The sequence below is a fragment of the Macaca mulatta genome, chromosome 12 (genome assembly GCF_049350105.2).
Source record: "Macaca mulatta isolate MMU2019108-1 chromosome 12, T2T-MMU8v2.0, whole genome shotgun sequence".
In the NCBI taxonomy this organism is placed as follows: Eukaryota; Metazoa; Chordata; class Mammalia; order Primates; family Cercopithecidae; genus Macaca; species Macaca mulatta.
In genome coordinates this window covers 9,054,031-9,071,746 of record NC_133417.1, presented here as the reverse complement: position 1 = coordinate 9,071,746, position 17,716 = coordinate 9,054,031, and the positions used below count along the sequence as shown (strand labels likewise).

The window sequence follows — 17,716 nt, the reverse complement described above, 5'->3', positions numbered from 1 at the left end:
CGGACTGCCGCCACAATCAATATGGAAGTATTTCATCACCATGAAGAAATTCCCTGGGCTACCCTTTATAGTTGCACTCACCTCCTGCACCCCGCCCCTGTCTCTCAGCAACTATTAATCTGTACTTTATTTCTATAGTTTGATCATTTTCAAAATGTTATCATACAATATATGAACTATACTACAGTATGTAACCTTTTGCTACTGACTTTCTTCCTGTAAACACGGTTGCCTTGAGATCCGTCTAAGTGGTTGAGTGGATCAATAGCTGCTACTTCGTATTGCTGAGTAGCATTCCACTGTATGGATGTACACTCCATCCAGAGTGTGTATCCAGGGTATCCAGAGGTGTTTTTTTTTTTTTTTTTTTTGAGACAGGGTGTCACTCTGTTGCTCAGGCTGGAGTGCAGTGGTACGATCTTTAGGTAGGCTCACTGCAGCCTCTACCTTCAGGCTCAAGGGATCCTCCCACTTCAGCCTCCTGAGTAGCTGGGACCACAGGGTCATGCCACTGTAACAGGTAGTTAGACAGGCACGGGTGGGGCAGGAGAGGACTCTTCCCCCACCCGCTAGAAATGTCAGGTGATGGTTTGACAATATTCACATTGCCTTTCTCAAAATGGTAATTCGGCAGCCGGCACCAAAAAGAGACAAGCTCCTGCTGATCCACAGCTGTTAACATTAAAGTGTGAATTGAATGCAGGCACGAGGGAGAAGCACAAAGGGCTTCCAATGAAGTCTCAGGGATTGGGCGAGTGCGCCTGGGCATGCGCATTGAGAGACAAGATGGCTGAGTGTGATTTTCCAGGGGACGCCAGAAAAGGGAAGAAAGCCTCAGAGGGACACGCATGCAACTTGCTACTAAACCCACTGTGCGTGCTCGCCTCCCACGGGTGAGGAGGGCACTGCAGGCGGGCAGCCCGCCCTGAGGGAAGAATCATGGGAAAGGAGCGCAGGCTGCTGGAGGTGGGTCAGCCTGTAAAGTCCCAGGTGCAAGGTTCAGCAGTGCACTTGTTCTTCAAGCCTGGGTCCCTTCCAAGTGTACCTTCCTTTCTCTCCTGTTCTAAAGCTTTTTCAATAAGCTTCCACTCCTGCTCTGAAACTTGCCTCCGTCTCTTTTTCTGCCTTATGCCCCTCAGTTGAATTCTTTCTTCTGAGGAGGCAAGAATTGAGGTTGCTGCAGACCCGTCAGGATTCGCCACTGGTAACTCAGCTGCCGGTCACCGGTAACACCACCACACCTGGCTAATTTTTGGTATTTTTTGTAGAGTTGGGGTTTTGCATGTTGCCCAGGCTGGTTTCCAATCCCTGAGCTCAAGCGATCCTCCCGCCTCGGCCTCCCAAAGTGCTGGATTACAGGCATGAGCTACTGTGCCTAGCCTTATCCAGAGAGTTTTAAACCATTCACCCACTGAAGGAAATTTTGTTTTTTGTTTTTTTTTTTGGCTTCTGAATATTATTGTTGACAAAGAAAGTCGAACTCTGTAAAGTATTTGAAGACATTTATTCTGAGCCAAATGTGAGTGACCGTGGTCTGCAACACAGCTGCAGGAGATCCTGAGAACATGGTCAGGCTACAGGTTGGTTTTATACGTTTTAGGGAGACTTAAGACATCAATCAGTACGTGTAAGATGTACATTGGTTGGGAAAGACGGGACAACTGGAAGTGGAGGTGGGTGGGATGGGGTGGGGTTCTAGGTCATAGGTCGATTGAAGGATTTTCTGATTGGCAATTGGTTGAGAGTTTTATCTAAAGCCTTGGAATCAGTAGAAGGGAGTGACCATCCCACTTCCATGATGGCCTGAGCTAGTGTTTCAGGTTTATTTTAGAAAGCCCTTGGCTGAGAGGAGGGGTCCATTCAGTTGGTTGAGGGGCTTAGAATTTTATTTTTGGTTTACATTATGAATAAGTTTGGAAGAACATTTGTGCACAGGTTTTTTGTTTGTTTGAGACAGGTTCTGGCTCTGTGGCCCAGGCTGGAACACAAAGGCACGATCGCAACTCACTGCAACCTCCGCCTCCCGGGCTCAAGCAATCCTCCCACCTCAGCCTCCTAAGAGCTGGGATTACAGGTGTGTGCTACCGTGCCTGGCTAAGGTTTTTTTTTTTTTTTTTTTTTTGGTATTTTTAGTAGAGATGGGGTTTCACCATGTTGACCAGGCTGGTCTCAAACTCCTGAGCTCAAAGCAATCCGCCTGCCTCAGCCTCCCAAAGTGTTGGGATTACAGGTGTGGGCCAGCACACCTGGCCATGTGCACAGGTTTTTGTGTGAGCATGAGTTTTCATTTCTTTAGGATAAATGTCCAAGAGTGTTAGTGCTGGTTGTTTTATAGGTACATGTGTAGTTTATAATGTAAATCAAAAATAATATTCTAAGGCCCCCAATCATCGAATAGACTTCCTCCTCAGCCAGAGTACTCTAAAATTTAATCTGAGAGACTGGTCAGGTCATGATAGGAAGTGGGGGTCAGACATGCTTCATTATACCTCTCTGGCATTCACATCAACACAGACCTTAAGTCTGATGAGAAACATTTACAATCTATTCTCTCTGAAGCCTGTTACCTAGAGACCTCATCTGTGCGATAACACCTTGGTCTCCACAACTCCTTATCTCAACCCAGACATTCTTTTCTATTGATAACTCTTTCACCCAATTGCTAATTAGAAAAATTTTAAATTTACCTATAACCTGCAATTCCACTCTCACACTTCAATTTGTCCTGCCTTTCTGGATCGAACCAATGTTATTTCCTAAATGTATTTGATTGAAATTTCATGTCTCCCTAAAATGTATAAAACCAACCTATATCCCGACTCCCTTAGGCAATATGTTCAGGACCTCCTGAGGCCCGTGTCATGGGCCATGGTCACTCATATTTGGCTCAGAATAAATCTCTTCAAATATTTTACAGTTTGACTCTTTGTCGACAATAAGAAACCATTGAATTATTTTGCAGACTGGCTGTACCATTTTCCATTCCAGTTTATTTGCTTCTGTGCCAGCATTTGGTATTATCCCCATTTTTTATTTGAACATTCTAATAAATGTGTAGTGACATTTTATTCTGGTCTCCATTTGCATTTTTCTTTCTTTCTTTGTTTTTTTTTGTTTTTTTTTTTTTTTTTTTGAGACGGAGTCTCGCTCTGTCACCCAGGCTGGAGTGCAGTGGCCGGATCTCAGCTCACCGCAAGCTCCGCCTCCCGGGTTTACGCCATTCTCCTGCCTCAGCCTCCCGAGTAGCTGGGACTACAGGCGCCTGCCACCTCGCCCGGCTAAGTTTTTTGTATTTTTAGTAGAGACGGGGTTTCACTGTGTTAGCCAGGATGGTCTCGATCTCCTGACCTCGTGATCCGCCCGTCTCGGCCTCCCAAAGTGCTGGGATTACAGGCTTGAGCCACCGCGCCCGGCCTCTTTCTTTGTTTTTTGAGAAGAATTTCACTCTATCACCCAGGCTGGAGTGCAGTGACTCGATCTCGGCTCACTGCAACCTCTGCCTCCCAGGTTCAAGCCATTCTCCTGCCTCAGCCTCCCGAGTAGCTGGGATTACAGGTATGCACCACCGTGCCTGGCTACTTTTTGTATTTTTAGTAGAGACTGGGTTTCACCATGTTGGCCAGGCTGGTCTTGAATTCCTGACCTCAGGTGATCTGCCCGCCTCTGTCTCCCAAAGTGCTGGGATTACAGGCAGGAGCCACCGCACTTGGCCCGTTTGCATTTTTCTAATGGCCGATGGTGTTGAACATCTTTTCATGTGCTTATTTTCCATCTCTGTCTCCCAGACTAGCCCATTTTCTGTTGCTTTAACAGTGTAGGGGAGCCCAGGGGAAACATCCCCTTTGCCCTCTGAAGGTTTGCTGAACAATCACTGACATGAGGCAGATTAATAGGAGAAAAAGCACACACATTTAGGAGAAAAGGCATACACATTGGTGTATCCATGGGAGCCTTCAGAACGAAGACTCCACCTCCCAATAAGGTATAGAAGCTTCCATACCATCTTGCAGTTACAATAAGAAAGGGAGCTTGGATCTTGGCAAAAACAGGTCCTGGGAGGGAGAAAGGAAGCGGCCTGGCTGGCAGAGGTGGGCTTGTTATGCAGATGAAGCCTTACAGGTAGCAGAACTCGGAGAGAATAGATGGTAAATGGCTCTGTTCAGACCTTTAAAGGCGTCAGAGTGCGTTAATCTCTCCGCGATCCAGGAAAGGGCTAGAAAGGGAAGGCCTGGCATTTAGGAAGATTTTCTTTTCTTTTTTTTTTTTTTTTTTTTTTGAGACGGAGTCTAGCTCTGTAGCCTAGGCTGGAGTGCAGTGGCCGGATCTCAGCTCACTGCAAGCTCCGCCTCCCGGGTTCACGCCATTCTCCGGCCTCAGCCTCCCGAGTAGCTGGGACTACAGGCGCTGCCACCTCGCCCGGCTATTTTTTGTATTTCTTAGTAGAGACGAGGTTTCACCGTGTTAGCCAGGATGGTCTCGATCTCCTGACCTCGTGATCCGCCCATCTCGGCCTCCCAAAGTGCTGGGATTACAGGCTTAAGCCACCGCGCCCGGCCGAAGATTTTCTTTTCTTTCCTTTTCTTTTGAGATGGAGTTTTGCTCTTGTTGCCCAGGCTGGAGTACAATGGCGCAAACTCGGCTCACTGCAACCTCTGCCTCCCGGGTTTAAGCGATTCTCCTATCTCAGGAGTAGCTGAGATTACAGGTGCATGCCACCACGTCTGGCTAATTTTTGTATTTTTAGTAGAGATGGGATTTTATCATATTGGTCAGGCTGGTCTGGAACTCCTGACCTCAGGTGATCCGCCCACCTCAGCCTTCCAAAGTGCTGGGATTACAGGCGTGAGCCACTGCACCTGGCCTTAGGGAGATTTTCTACAGATGTAAGAATTGCCCCCAAAAGACAGTTTTGCAAGGCTACCTCAGCCTCCTGGCCCTGAGACAGCCATTTCAAAATACATCAAACAAATATATCTGGGGTAAAATATTTTGATTTCCTTCCACAGAATCCCTGAAACTGGGTAATTTATGAAGAAAAGGAACTTGTATCTTACGTTTATGGAGACTGAGAAGTCCAAGTTGGAGGGGTTGCATTTGGTAAGAGTCTTCTGGCTGGTGGGGGAGTTTTGTGTCTTAGTTTATAAGATATTGGCCCATAGTTTTATTTTTATTTATTTATGTTTCAGTACTGTCTTTGTCTGTTCATGATTTCGGGGTTTCATAAAATGAGTTTGGAAGTGTTCCCAACTCTTCTGTTTTCTGGAAGAAATCGTATAAAATTGGTGTTCTTTTTTTTTTTTTGAGACGGAGTCTCGCTCTGCCGCCCAGGCTGGAGTGCAGTGGCCGGATCTCAGCTCACTGCAAGCTCCGCCTCCCGGGTTTACGCCATTCTCCTGCCTCAGCCTCCCCAGTAGCTGGGACTACAGGCGCCCGCCACCTCGCCCGGCTAGTTTTTTGTATTTTTTAGTAGAGACGGGGTTTCACCATGTTAGCCAGGATGGTCTCGATCTCCCGACCTCGTGATCCGCCCGTCTCGGCTTCCCAAAGTGCTGGGATTACAGGCTTGAGCCACCACGCCCGGCCGGTGTTAATTCTTTAAATGTTTTGGAGAACACTCTAGTGAAACTATCTAACTATCTGGGCATGGAGACTGTGTTTTTTTTTTTTTTTTTTTTTTGGACAAGATTTTGCTGTCACCCAGGCTTGAGTGCTGTGGAATGATCTTGGCTCACTGCAGCCTTGACCTCCTGGGTTCAAGTGATCCTCCCTCCTCAGCCTCCCGAGTAGTTGGGACTACAGGCACATGCCATCATGTGCAGCTAATTTTTGTATTTTTTGTAGAGATGGGGTTTTGCCATGTTGCCTAGGCTGGTCTTGGACTCTTGGGCTCAAGTGATCCACCTGCCTTGGCCTTCCAAAGTGCTGGGATTATGAGCATAAACTATGGTGTCTGGCCCCCTTTTCAATTTCATTGAATTCTGCTTTTTTTTTTTTTTTTTAACTTTTGAGACAGAGTCCCTCTCTGTCACTGAGGCTGGAGTGCAATGGCGTTATCTTGGCTCTGCCTTGGCGTCCCAAAGTGCTGGGATTATGGGCAGGAGCCACCATGCCCCGCCTCTGCTCTTATTTTTATTTCCTTCTTTCTTCTTGCTTTGGGATTATTTTGCTCTTCTTCTCCTGGTTTCTTGAGGTCAGAGCTTAGATTATTGATATAAATCTTATTATGCTTTCTAATGTAAGCATTTAATGCTATAACTTCTCTTCTCAGCTGGGCACAGTGGTTCATGCCTGTAATCCCAGCACTTTGGGAGGCTGAGGCAGGCGGATTGCCTGGGCTCAGGAGTTTGAAACCAGAGTGGGCAACATTCTCTACTAAAAATACAAAAAATTAGCTGGGCGTGGTGGTTGGAGCCTGTAGTCCTAGCTACTCAGGAGGCTGAGGCAGGAGAATCACTTGAACCCAACAGGTGGAGGTTGCAGTGAGCCGAGATCACGCCACTGCACTCCAGCCTGGGCGATAGAGTGAGACTCCATCTAAAAAAAAAAAAAAAATTTCCTCTCAGCAGTGCTTTAGAGGTATCCCACCAATTTTGACATGTTGTATTTTCATTTGAATTTAGCGCTATGTACTTTTTTTTTTTTTTTTTTTTTTTTTTTCAGACAGAGTCTTTCTCTGTCACCCAGACTGGAGTGCAATGGCGTGATCTTGGCTCACTGCAACCTTTGCCTCCTGGGTTGAAGTGATTCTCCTGCCTCAGCTTCCTGAGTAGCTGGGATTACAGGGGCTGCCACCATGCCCAGCTAATTTTTGTATTTTTAGTAGAGACAGGGTTTCACCATGTTGGCCAGGCTGGTCTCCAACTCCTGACCTCAGGTGATCCACCTGCCTTGGCCTCCCAAAGTGTTGGGGTTACAGGTGTGAGCTACCGCGCCTGGCTATGTATGTTTTACTTTATTTAAGGCTTTGTTTTTTACTCATGAATTATTTAGAAGTGTGTTGGTTAATTCCTAAGCATTTGGAGATTTTTCCTGTTGTCTTTCTGTTACTGATTTCTAGTTTAAGTCCATTATGGTCAAGGAATATACTCTACATGATTTTAATTATTTTAAGTTTGTTAAGGTTTGCTTTATGACCCAAGATATGGTCTGTCTTGATTCATATTATATAGGCACTTGAAAAGACTGCATTCTGGTGTTGTTGGCTATAGGCTGTTTGATAAACATCAGTTAAATCCTGTTTGATAGTGTTGCTCAGTTCTTCCATGTCTGATATTGTTTGGATGTTTGTCCCCTCCAAATCTCATGCTGAAATGTAATTTCCAATGTTGGAAGTGGGGTCCGGTGGGAGGTGAATTGGATCATGGGAGCAGATCCCTCATGAATGGTTTAGCACGATCCCCTTGGTGATGAGTGAGTTCTCAGTTAGTTCACATGAAATCTAGTTATTTAAAAGTTTGTGGCATTGGCTGGACACGGTGGCTCATGCCTGTAATCCCAGCACTTTGGGAGGCTGAGGCAGGAGGATCACTTGAGCTCAGGAGTTTGAGACCCAGCCTGGGCAACATGCTGAGACCTCGTCTCCACTAGAAATCGAAAACATTTGCTGGGCGTGGTGGCGTGCGCTTATAGTCCCAGCCACTTGGGAGGCAAAGGTGGGAGAATTACTTGAGCCCAGGAGGTAGAGGCTGCAGTGATCTGTGACCACGCCAATGCACTCCAGCCTAGGCAACAGAATGAGACCCTGTCTCAAAAAAAAAAAAAAAAAAGAAAGAAAAAGAAAAAAACCTATGTGTCATCTCCCTCCTCTCTCTCTTGCTCCTCCTCTCTCACTGGCTCCTCCTTTGCCTTCGGCCATGATTGGAAGCCTCCTGAGGCCCTTACCACAAGTAGATGCTGGCACCATGTTTCCTGTACAGCCTGCAGAACTGTGAGCCAATTAAACCTTTTTTCTTTATAAATTACAAAGTCTCAGCTATTTCTTTATAGCAATACAAAAATGGCCTAATAAATGTCCTTACTGATTTTCTATCTAATTTCTATGTATTTCCAACTGCAACTGTGGATTTGTCTACTTCTCCTTTCAGCTCAGTTTTTGCTTCATGTATTTTGGGGCTCTGTTGTTTGGTGCATATATATTTGGGATTGTTATCTTCCTGGTAGATTGATTCTTTTATCATTACACAATATCCCTCTTTTTTTCTAGTAATTTTTTTTCTGAAGTCTGCTTTATGTGATATTAAGATAGTGACTCCTGATTTTTAAAAAATCAATGTTTGTTTGCTATTGTGATTTGAATGTCTCCTTCAAAACTGATGTTGAAATGTAATTCCCAATGTGGCAGTATTGAGTGGTGGGACCTTTCAGAGGTGACTGGCTCATGAGGCCTCTGCCCTAGTGAATGGATCAATGGGTTAATGGATTAACGGGTTATCATGGGAGGGAAACTGGTGGCTTTACAGGAAGAGGAGGAGAAACCTAAGCAAGCACATTCGCACTTCAGCCCCTCACCTTGTGATATACTGCATTGCCTTGGGGCTCTCTAGAGTGTCCCCACCAGCCAGAACATTCTCACCAGATGAGTCCTCTTGACCTTGGGCTTCCCAGCCTCCAGAGCTATAAGAAATAAGTTTTATTTCTTATAAATTAGTCAGTTTTAGATATCCCATTATAAGCAACAGAAAATGAACCAAGACGCATATATCTTTTTTCATCCTTTTTCAACCTACCTATGTTGTTATGTTTGAAGTCAGTGTTCTGTAGATAGCACATGGTTGGTTTGTGTTTTAAAAATCCCCTTTGCCAATCTGTCTTAATTGGTGTATTTAAACTATTTACACTTAAAAAAATTACTAATATGATTTTTTTTTTTTTTTGAGACAGAGTCTTGTTCTGTCGCCTAGGCTGGAGTGCAGTGGTACAATCTCGGCTCACTGCAACCTCCATCTCCCAGGTTCAGGCAGTTCTCTTGCCTCAGCCTCCCGAGTAGCTGAGATTACAGGCGTGCACCACCACACCAAGTTAATTTTTGTATTTTTAGTAGAGAAAGGGGTTTCACTATGTTGGCCAGGGTGGTCTCGAACTCCTGACCTCAGGTGATTCACCTGCCTTGGCCTCCCAAAGTGCTGAAATTCCAGCTACTTGGGAGGCTGAGGCATGATAATCGCTTGAACCCAGGATACAGAGGTTGCAGTGAGCCGAGATCATGCCACTGCACTCCAGCCTAAGCAACAAAGCCAGATTCCGTCTCAAAAAAATAAAAAATAAAAATAAATAAATAAAGTTTAGTGGTCAAGAAGCTTGTCCCAAAAGACATTATTATTATGTGTATATTCAGATAAGAGAGTTAGGGATCATCTATATTTCTAATATTTCAATATTTCCAATATTTTTGTATTTTTTTTCCTGTTTCCTTTTCTTTTTTTTTTTTTTTTTTTTTGAGACGGAGTCTCGCTCTGTCGCCCAGGCTGGAGTGCAGTGGCGCGATCTCCGCTCACTGCAAGCTCCGCCTCCCGGGTTCACGCCATTCTCCTGCCTCAGCCTCCTGAGTAGCTGGGACTACAGGTGCCCGCCACCTCACCCGGCTAATTTTTTTGTATTTTTAGTAGAGACGGGGTTTCACCATGTTCGCCAGGATGGTCTCGATCTCCTGACCTTGTGATCCGCCCGCCTCGGCCTCCCAAAGTGCTGGGATTACAGGCGTGAGCCACAGCGCCCAGCCTCCTGTTTCCTTTTCTTGCTCTCCTCTGGGCTACTTAGAGGAGTGGTCTACATTACAATTTCCCTCTTTCTTTCTTTTTCTTTTCTTTCTTTTTTTTTTTTAAGGAGTTTGGGAGTGGAGGTTTAATAGGCAAGAGAAAGAGAAAGAAAGAGAAAGGAAAGAGAGGGAGGGGACTTCCAAGAGGAAAGGGCCATATAGTTTTTTTTAATTAGCTTTCTATGTATACTTTTTGTGTATGTGGTTGCTCTGGGTATGACAGTATACATATACAACTTATCACAGTCTATTGGTACTGATAGTTCACCACTGCAAGTAAAACGTGGAAAACTTATTCCCATTTAGGTCCTTTTTTCCTCCCCACTTAAAAAATATAATTGTCTTAGTGTCACATAATGATACTTAGGTCAACAACGGACCACATATAAGATAGCTGTCCCATAAGATTATAGTACCTCTTCTATGTTTAGATATGTTTACATAAGCAAATACTGACCGTTGTGCCACAATTGCCTATTATTCAGTATAATCACATGCCATTACACTCTACGATGTTTGCACAATGACAGAATTGCCTAATGACTCATTTCTGAGAATGTATCCCTGTCATTAAGTGACACATGACTGTGTTTCCTGTACATATATTGAGTATCACATTAGACTGTAAGTTTTGCTTCAGCCATCAAACATGATATTAAAAACTATAAGGACAGCTTATTTTACTTAACCCTATTTTTAAAACCAATTTATTTGTTCTTTCTTTTCTTTTTCTTTTTCTTTCTTTTTTTTTTGAGACAGGGTCTTACTCTGTCACCCAGTTTGGAGTACAGTGATGCAATCTCGGCTCATTGTAACCTCTAGGGCTCAAGCGATCCTCCCACTTCAGCCTCCCGAGTAGCTGGGACTATAGGCATGTGCCACCACATCTGGCTAACTTTTTTTTTTTTTTTTTTGAGATGGAGTCTCGCTCTGTTGCCCAGACTGGAGTGCAGTGGCGTGATCTCGGCTCACTACAATCTCTGCCTCCCAGGTTCAAGCAATTCTCCTGCCTCAGTCTCCCAAGTAGCTGGGACTACAGGTGCCGGCCACCACACATGGCTAATTTTTGTATTTTTAGTAGAGACAGGGTTTCACCATGTTGGTCAGTCTGGTCTCGAACTCCCAACCTTAGATAACCCACCCGCCTCAGCCTCCCAAAGTGCTGAGATTATAGGCGTGAGCCACCACACCCGCCTACGTCTGGATAACTTATGTATTTTTTGTAGAGGTAGGGTTTGCCAAATTCCCCAGTCTGGTCTCAAATTCCTGACCTCAAGTGATCTACCAGCCTTGACTTCCCAAAGTACTGGGATTAGAGGTGTGAGCCACTACACCCCACCTTTCTTTTATTTTTGATGTTCCAGGGTTCCTTTTGTTATCATTTCCTTTTTGTTTAGGGAATAGCATTTTGTTGTTGTTGTTTTGAGGTGGAGCCTTGCTCTGTCGCCCAGGCTGGAGTACAGTGGCACAATCTTGTCTCACTGCAAGCTCCGCCTCCCGGATTCATGCCATTCTCCTGCCTCAGCCTCCCAAGTAGCTGGGACTACATGCGCGCGCCACTAACCCCGGCTAATTATTGTATTTTTTAACAGAGACCGGATTTCACCATCTTGGCCAGGCTGGTCTCGAACTCCTAATCTAGTGATCCTCCCGCCTCAGCCTCCCTAAGTGCTGGGATTACAGGTGTACGCCACCGCGCCCGGCCCTGTGGTGTCTTTTTAAAGAACAGAACTTGGGGCCAGGTGCGGTGGCTCGCGCTTGTAATCTCAGCACTTCGTGGGGTCCGGGGACAGGAGGAGTGCTTGAGCCCAGGAGTTGGAGACCAGCCTGGGCTCTCTCACAGCTCACTACAGCTTCGACCTCCTGGGCTCAAGCAATCCTCCCGCCACAGCGCCTCCCAAAATGCTGGGATTGCAGGCGTAGGCCACCGCGCCCGACTAAAAATCAATCTTTTCCTTGGGCTTCTGGTCTCTTCGCTCGTTTAAGAACCCCTAGCTGCAGCCGTCCGGACTTTCCCTGGTGCTGGTGGACGTTTCTGGGGCGCACTCCTATGTTGCTGCCTGGGGAGTTTTGCACCCCGCAAGTGCGCCCCTCCCCTCCCCCGTGAGGCTGCGGGGCCGGCTTGGTTGTGCAGGGGAGAGGAGGCCCGAGGGGCCGCGCCCTGTCACCCGCGCAACCACCGTGGGCCGAGGCGGGAGCGCTGGGAGGAGCGCTGCGGCGGCTGTGGTGGAGTCACCTAGCGCTCCGCCTCCCTGCTTCTCCCTTCCAGGCTCGCCTGGGGACAAGGACGGCCCGAGCGCCCGCTTCCTCGCCAGCGGCGGGTTCCCGGAGAGGCTGCCCCGTCCGCGCCCGCCTCGGCAGCCTCCAGCCTTCCTGGGGAGCACAGGGGGTCGCTGGGGGCCCCACTGCCTTAGGAGGCCGTTCTTGGGAGGGCCGCCCGGGTTGGAAGATGGGAAAGGTGCAGAAACAGAAGACCGGTAGACGCTGTCCCCACTCGCACACAGCGCCAGGGTCCCTGCCCGCCCTGCCCTTTGCGCGCCCGCGAGGCGACGGCCGCGCGACCTTTCCCGGGACGGTCTCGGGAGTGCCGTGGGGTCCCTGGGGCTCCGATCCCGGCGCCTGCGCCTCCGCCAGGGGCGACCCCACAGCCAGGCTCCTGCTTCGGCACAGGACCCGCCTCGGCCTCCAGCCTCCAGCCCCCTTTCTAAATCCCTGAGGGCCTCGGGGTTCGAGGACAGGGCCCGGGGACTGGGGGGCGGGGAGAGAGGCCGCGCGGGGTGGCGCGGCTGCGCGAGGGGTTCTGTTTGGAGGGCAGGGCGGAGCCCTCTGCTGGCCGCGGTGGGGACGGCGGGCTCCCCTGCAGTCACCAGGCTGTAGCCAGCCCTTCCTCGTCCTCCTTCCTCCTTCCTCGTCCTCCTTCCTCCTTGTGCAAAGGTGCGCTCAGTACCACGTGGAAATCACCGTGGAACAGGCACCAGGTGGGTGGGTTTGAGAAGCTGCGCAGTGTCCAACATCCTGTTACAAAGGAATTGCAGGTATTTAAGAATTAAAGAAAAACGATTCTCTTTTCTACTTATGTGGATCACTTTCTCAAACGCCAGCTAAGTCATTAGCATACACGTGCTTGTTGGGTGGCTTGACCTAACTACTTAATAAACGCACCTGCCAGGTGTTGCCTGCCCCTAGGAGGCCCTGAACATTTTCAGACACCGAGGGCTCCATGAACTGAACTTGGGAACTGGAGGCTCCCAAATATAAAAATTAACATCTTCCTCAGGAGGGTGGCCACAGGTGCGTTTTGGCAGTTCCGTGTGGTCAAGCGGGACACCAGAGGGGCCTGATGTCAGGCAGGAACCGGCGGGGGTGGATGTCTAAGCTACCCTTGCCCTGCTGAACCCTGATGGGCAGCATTTCTTTTCTGAAAGCAAAACTCAAAAGAAGAATTCAGGCGGGGTGTGAGCTCACCCCTGTAATCCCAACACTTCGGGAGGCCGATGCGGGCAGATCATCTGAGGTCAGGAGTTCAAGACCAGCCTGGCCAACATGGTGAAACCCCATCTCTACAAAAATACAAAAATTAGCCAGGCATGATGGCGGGTGCCTGTAGTCCCAGCTACTCGGTAGGCTGTGGCAGGAGAATCGCTGGAACCCAGGAGGTGGAGGTGGCAGTGAGCTGAGATCGTGCCATTGCCCTCTAGTCTGGGCAACAGAGACTCTGTTTCCAAAAAAAAAAAAAAAAAAAGAGAGAAATTCAGGTGTGCATTTTTTCTATACCCACGTGGTGTTGACCAGCCTGTGAAGTTTAGTTGGGCCTGAGAAAAATTGGAGAAACAACAGGACATGGATTTGCTGAAGGCTTCACACTGAGCTGTGGTGATTGTGTGGGGACTCCATGCGGCCGGTGATAGCCTGGCACAGCTGGAAGGCCCTGTGTCCACGGCACGAAAAAGCTCAGATCTTCCCAGGGCTGGACATCAGGCCATGTGGAAAGCAGTCGGGCAGCATCTGTTAAAATTTAACATGCCTCTGTCTTCGGGCCAGCAACCCCACTCTGAGCAACCAGACCTAGAAATGAAGCACAAGTGGGTGGGGCCTGTGTGCAGAGACATTACCATGGGGTCCCAAATTGGTAGCAAAGTGACTGCCTGTCACCCAGGGCTGGATGAGTAAATTACAGTCACCCACAGCATGGAATATTATGCAGCCACAAAAAGGACCCAGTGAGGAGGCTGCGAGCAGTAGATTTCACAGGGATTTCTACAAGGCATCATTGACTGAGAACATCATGATACAGAAAAATGTGTGAAACAGGATGCCACTGTGTAATGAATTAACAGAATACCTCTGTGGATGCACGTGTGTAGAGGTATATACACATCAATATGCACACGTGTGCTTGATTATTATATATAAGGATAAAGGAAAAATACAGAGAATAGATGGAATACAAATTAGGTTATTGACATAGGGTATGTGGGTGGTGAGACAGACGGGAGAGGAAAGGGAAGTATACAGCCAAGAAAAGAAGGAAAAGAAGACTAATTAAAGTAAATTAAAGCAAAATTCTTGCTTATATATTTCTATAAGGTGTTACACACATCCACATATATATGTACACATACACGCTTAAATGTGTATACAGATATGTTTATGACAGAGGGAGATTACACACAGTTCTGTGGCAAGATATAGTGGCATGAGAAGAAAAACCATTATTGTTGTTTCAAAATAAATGTAAGATGGCCATGGAGTCTGTGGGTCAGGCACTGGGGAAAGGTGCAGCTGGAGTTTGCACTTGGCGTCAGATGCCATCTAAAGGCTCATCTGTGCTGGGGACCCCCTTTCCAAGGTGGAGCCTCACACAGCTGGCAGCGTGGTGTTAACTGCTGGCCTCTTCGTGGGGTTACTTGATGTCTTCATGGCAGTGTCGGGCAGCCGCAGGTGAACTGTGGTAAACAGATAGTAGCCATAGATAGGGCAATCGAATGCAGGTGGCTGTGGGCTGTAGTTTAGTGACCCCGACGTAGCCTTGGAGCCATGGTTAAAGCTTTGACCTTTTCTCTGAGAGACATGGAGAGGCGCTGGGGGACTTGAGCAAGAAATAACCTGGCCTGGCTCAGTTGTTTTTTTTTTTTTTTGAGACAGAGTTTCACTCTTGTTGCCTAGGCTGGAGTACAATAGTGTGATCTCGACTCACTGCAAACTCTGCCTCCTGGGTTCAAGCGATTCTCCTGCCTCAGCCTCCCGAGTAGCTGGGATTACAAGTGTGCACCACCATGCCTGGATAATTTTGTATTTTGAGTAGAGACAGGGTTTCTTCATGTCGGTCAGGTTGGTCTCGAAATCCCGACCTCAGGTGATTCACTCGCCTCAGCCTCCCAAAGTGCTGGGATTACAGGCGTGAGCCACTGCACCTAGGCCTGGCTCAGTTTTAAGAGGGGCACTCTGGCTGCTGTGTGGGAGTCACACAGAGGGGTCAAGAGGGGAGCCAGAAGACTGGAGCAGGTGTGATCTTGGGGGACAAGGGTGGTGAATATGGGGTGAGAAGGGGCTCCTGGATGTACTTTGAGGGTAGACTCGGATTGGTTGATTAATTCATTTACTCAGGAAGAAACACAAATCAAAATGCTCTGTTATAGTTGGCCCCATGTGGTCATCCTGAGCTCAGCGCAGATGGCCAAGAAACTCAGGGGGTGAGTGTGAGGTGGCCGTTGGTGAGTGGGGCAGGGCAGCTGCAGCCAGAGGAGATGGAGTTAGGTGGAGCAATTCTACCCAACAGGGAGGCCGGTGTCTGGAAAGAGGGCCTGGGGCCAGGCTGCCCTAGTGCTGAGGGCTGGTTTGCCAGCTGTGTGGGGGTCCAAGGAGCGGGCAGCCATTCTGGCAAGGGCTGGCCATCTGTGGTCCTGGAGCACAGTGGCAGGGCCGTCCAGCTTGGACAAGCCACAACTGGCCGATCCCCGACTCTTGGGCACTGCTCTGTACAAAGAAATATGTAGATACATAACTTAAAATGAAGCTGTGGGTTTTGTGATTCAAGCTGGTGATTCATATTCTGCAACTGCTGGTCAGTGCTGTGTTTAAGTAAAAATGCAGGTCCAGCATTTTTCCCCAACTTATCCTGACAATTTTCTGACATGGATAAAAGTTGAGAAAATAGTTTAACACCCATACACCCACCACCTGGATTCAGCACCTAACTTTTGCCATATTTGATTCATCTATGTATTTTTTTACCCAATCCCAGATATAATGAGGAGGTTGAACAAGAACGATTGCTCAACAAATGTCAGCTTTCCTCCATTTATCTAATAAAAAAAGTTATTGGTGAAAATAAGATGTGACATAGTTACTTTAGGATTTTGCTCTTGGTATTTATATAACAATCTGAGGCCTTGATTGGAACCTTCCTGGTGAGAGATTGAATGAATATACAAACAGACAATAGCCAGAGCATGTATAAAACTAGAACTCAGACCCGCAATCTGCAGCAACCAGGCCAGGAAACTGACCTGTTACCTGCCGGAACTAGCCCAGGAAGGCAGCCTGCTGCCTATATATCAGGCTGATAGAAAGTTGGCCCACCATCTCCAGCACGCTAAACAATGACACCTGTGACAATCAGCCCCAAATGTCCAGGATTAATGACTGCCTGCCTTTGTAATTTAAATTTTTTTTTTTTTTTTTTTTTGAGATGGAGTCTCATTCCAGCACCCAGGCTGTAGTGCGGTGGCATGGTCTTGGCTTATTGTAACCTTGACCTCCTGGGTTCAAGCAGTTTTTCTGTCTCAGCCTCCCAAGTAGCTGGGATTACAGGCACGCGCCACCACACCCGGTGAATTTTTTTTTTTTTTTTTTTTTTTGAGACGGAGTCTTGCTCTGTCACCCAGGCTGGAGTGCAGTGGCCGGATCTCAGCTTACTGCAAGCTCCTCCTCTCGGGTTCATGCCATTCTCCTGCCTCAGCCTCCTGAGTAGCTGGGACTACAGACACCCGCCACCTTGCCCGGCCAGTTTTTTTTTTTTGTATTTTTTAGTAGAGACGGGGTTTCACCGTGTTAGCCAGGATGGTCTCGATCTCCTGACCTCGTGATCCGCCTGTCTCGGCCTCCCAAAGTGCTGGGATTACAGGCGTGAGCCACCGCGCCCGGCCGAATTTTTGTTTTTTTAATAGAGAAAGGGTTTCGCCATGTTGGCCAGGCTGATCTTAAACTCCTGACCTCAAGTGATCCGCCCACCTTGGCCTCCCAGTGCTGGGATTACAGGTGTGTGCCACCACACCTGGCTAATTTTTGTATTTTTAGTAGATACAGGGTTTTGCCATGTTGGCCAGGCGGCTTCAGCCTCTAACTTTTGGACCAACCCTTTTAACTTAGGACCAACCAAAGAAAACCAAATATTTGCCCCTAACCAATCCCATAAAATGCCCTCTTCTAGTTAGCTGCCTCCAGTTTCTCCATGATGGCAGCCTCCATCAGGGCACCCCTGAAGCCTCCCGTTTTCCACCATGAGGCTTCCCCTCCTCAGCCTGCCTTTGAGTCTCTGCCAAACAAAAGTGAGGATGGCCGACTCCCTTGCTAGAGCAAGCTCTCAATCAATAGCCTTGCTGTTCTCATTTGGCTGGTCTTTGTTTATTTCCACAATGGGATTATAATTTTCTTCTGCATGAAATTTTCTGAGTAAATCTACCTTTTAAAGCCAGGGAAAAAAATGGTGGTTTCCAAATGAGATCCACAAGCCCGGAAGATGAGCAGATGTTGTGGGCAGGGTGGGGTGGGAAGGAACTTGATTTGGAGGTGGGGGTTCAGGAGGGACCCCACTCTCCCAGGCCAGGGGCAGAGGGACGACCTTGCTAAGAGGAACATGGAACATAGAGCCAGGTGGGGGAGGCCGTGCCCTGTGGACGCAACACTGTCCTGCATTCCAGCCTCCCACTCCCGATCCCGATCCCAGCCGTTCAGAACAAA

The 17,716-nt window shown here is 47.8% G+C and overlaps 1 long non-coding RNA gene across 1 annotated transcript; it reads left to right on the top strand.

Annotated features, from left to right (window-relative positions):
* The first annotated feature begins 729 nt into the window (after positions 1–729).
* Positions 730–7,933, top strand: LOC144333358 (uncharacterized). Its single transcript, XR_013401942.1, has 3 exons — positions 730–966; positions 5,007–5,097; positions 7,865–7,933. It is a non-coding gene; the product is annotated as an uncharacterized LOC144333358 (long non-coding RNA).
* Positions 7,934–17,716: the final 9,783 nt, after the last annotated feature.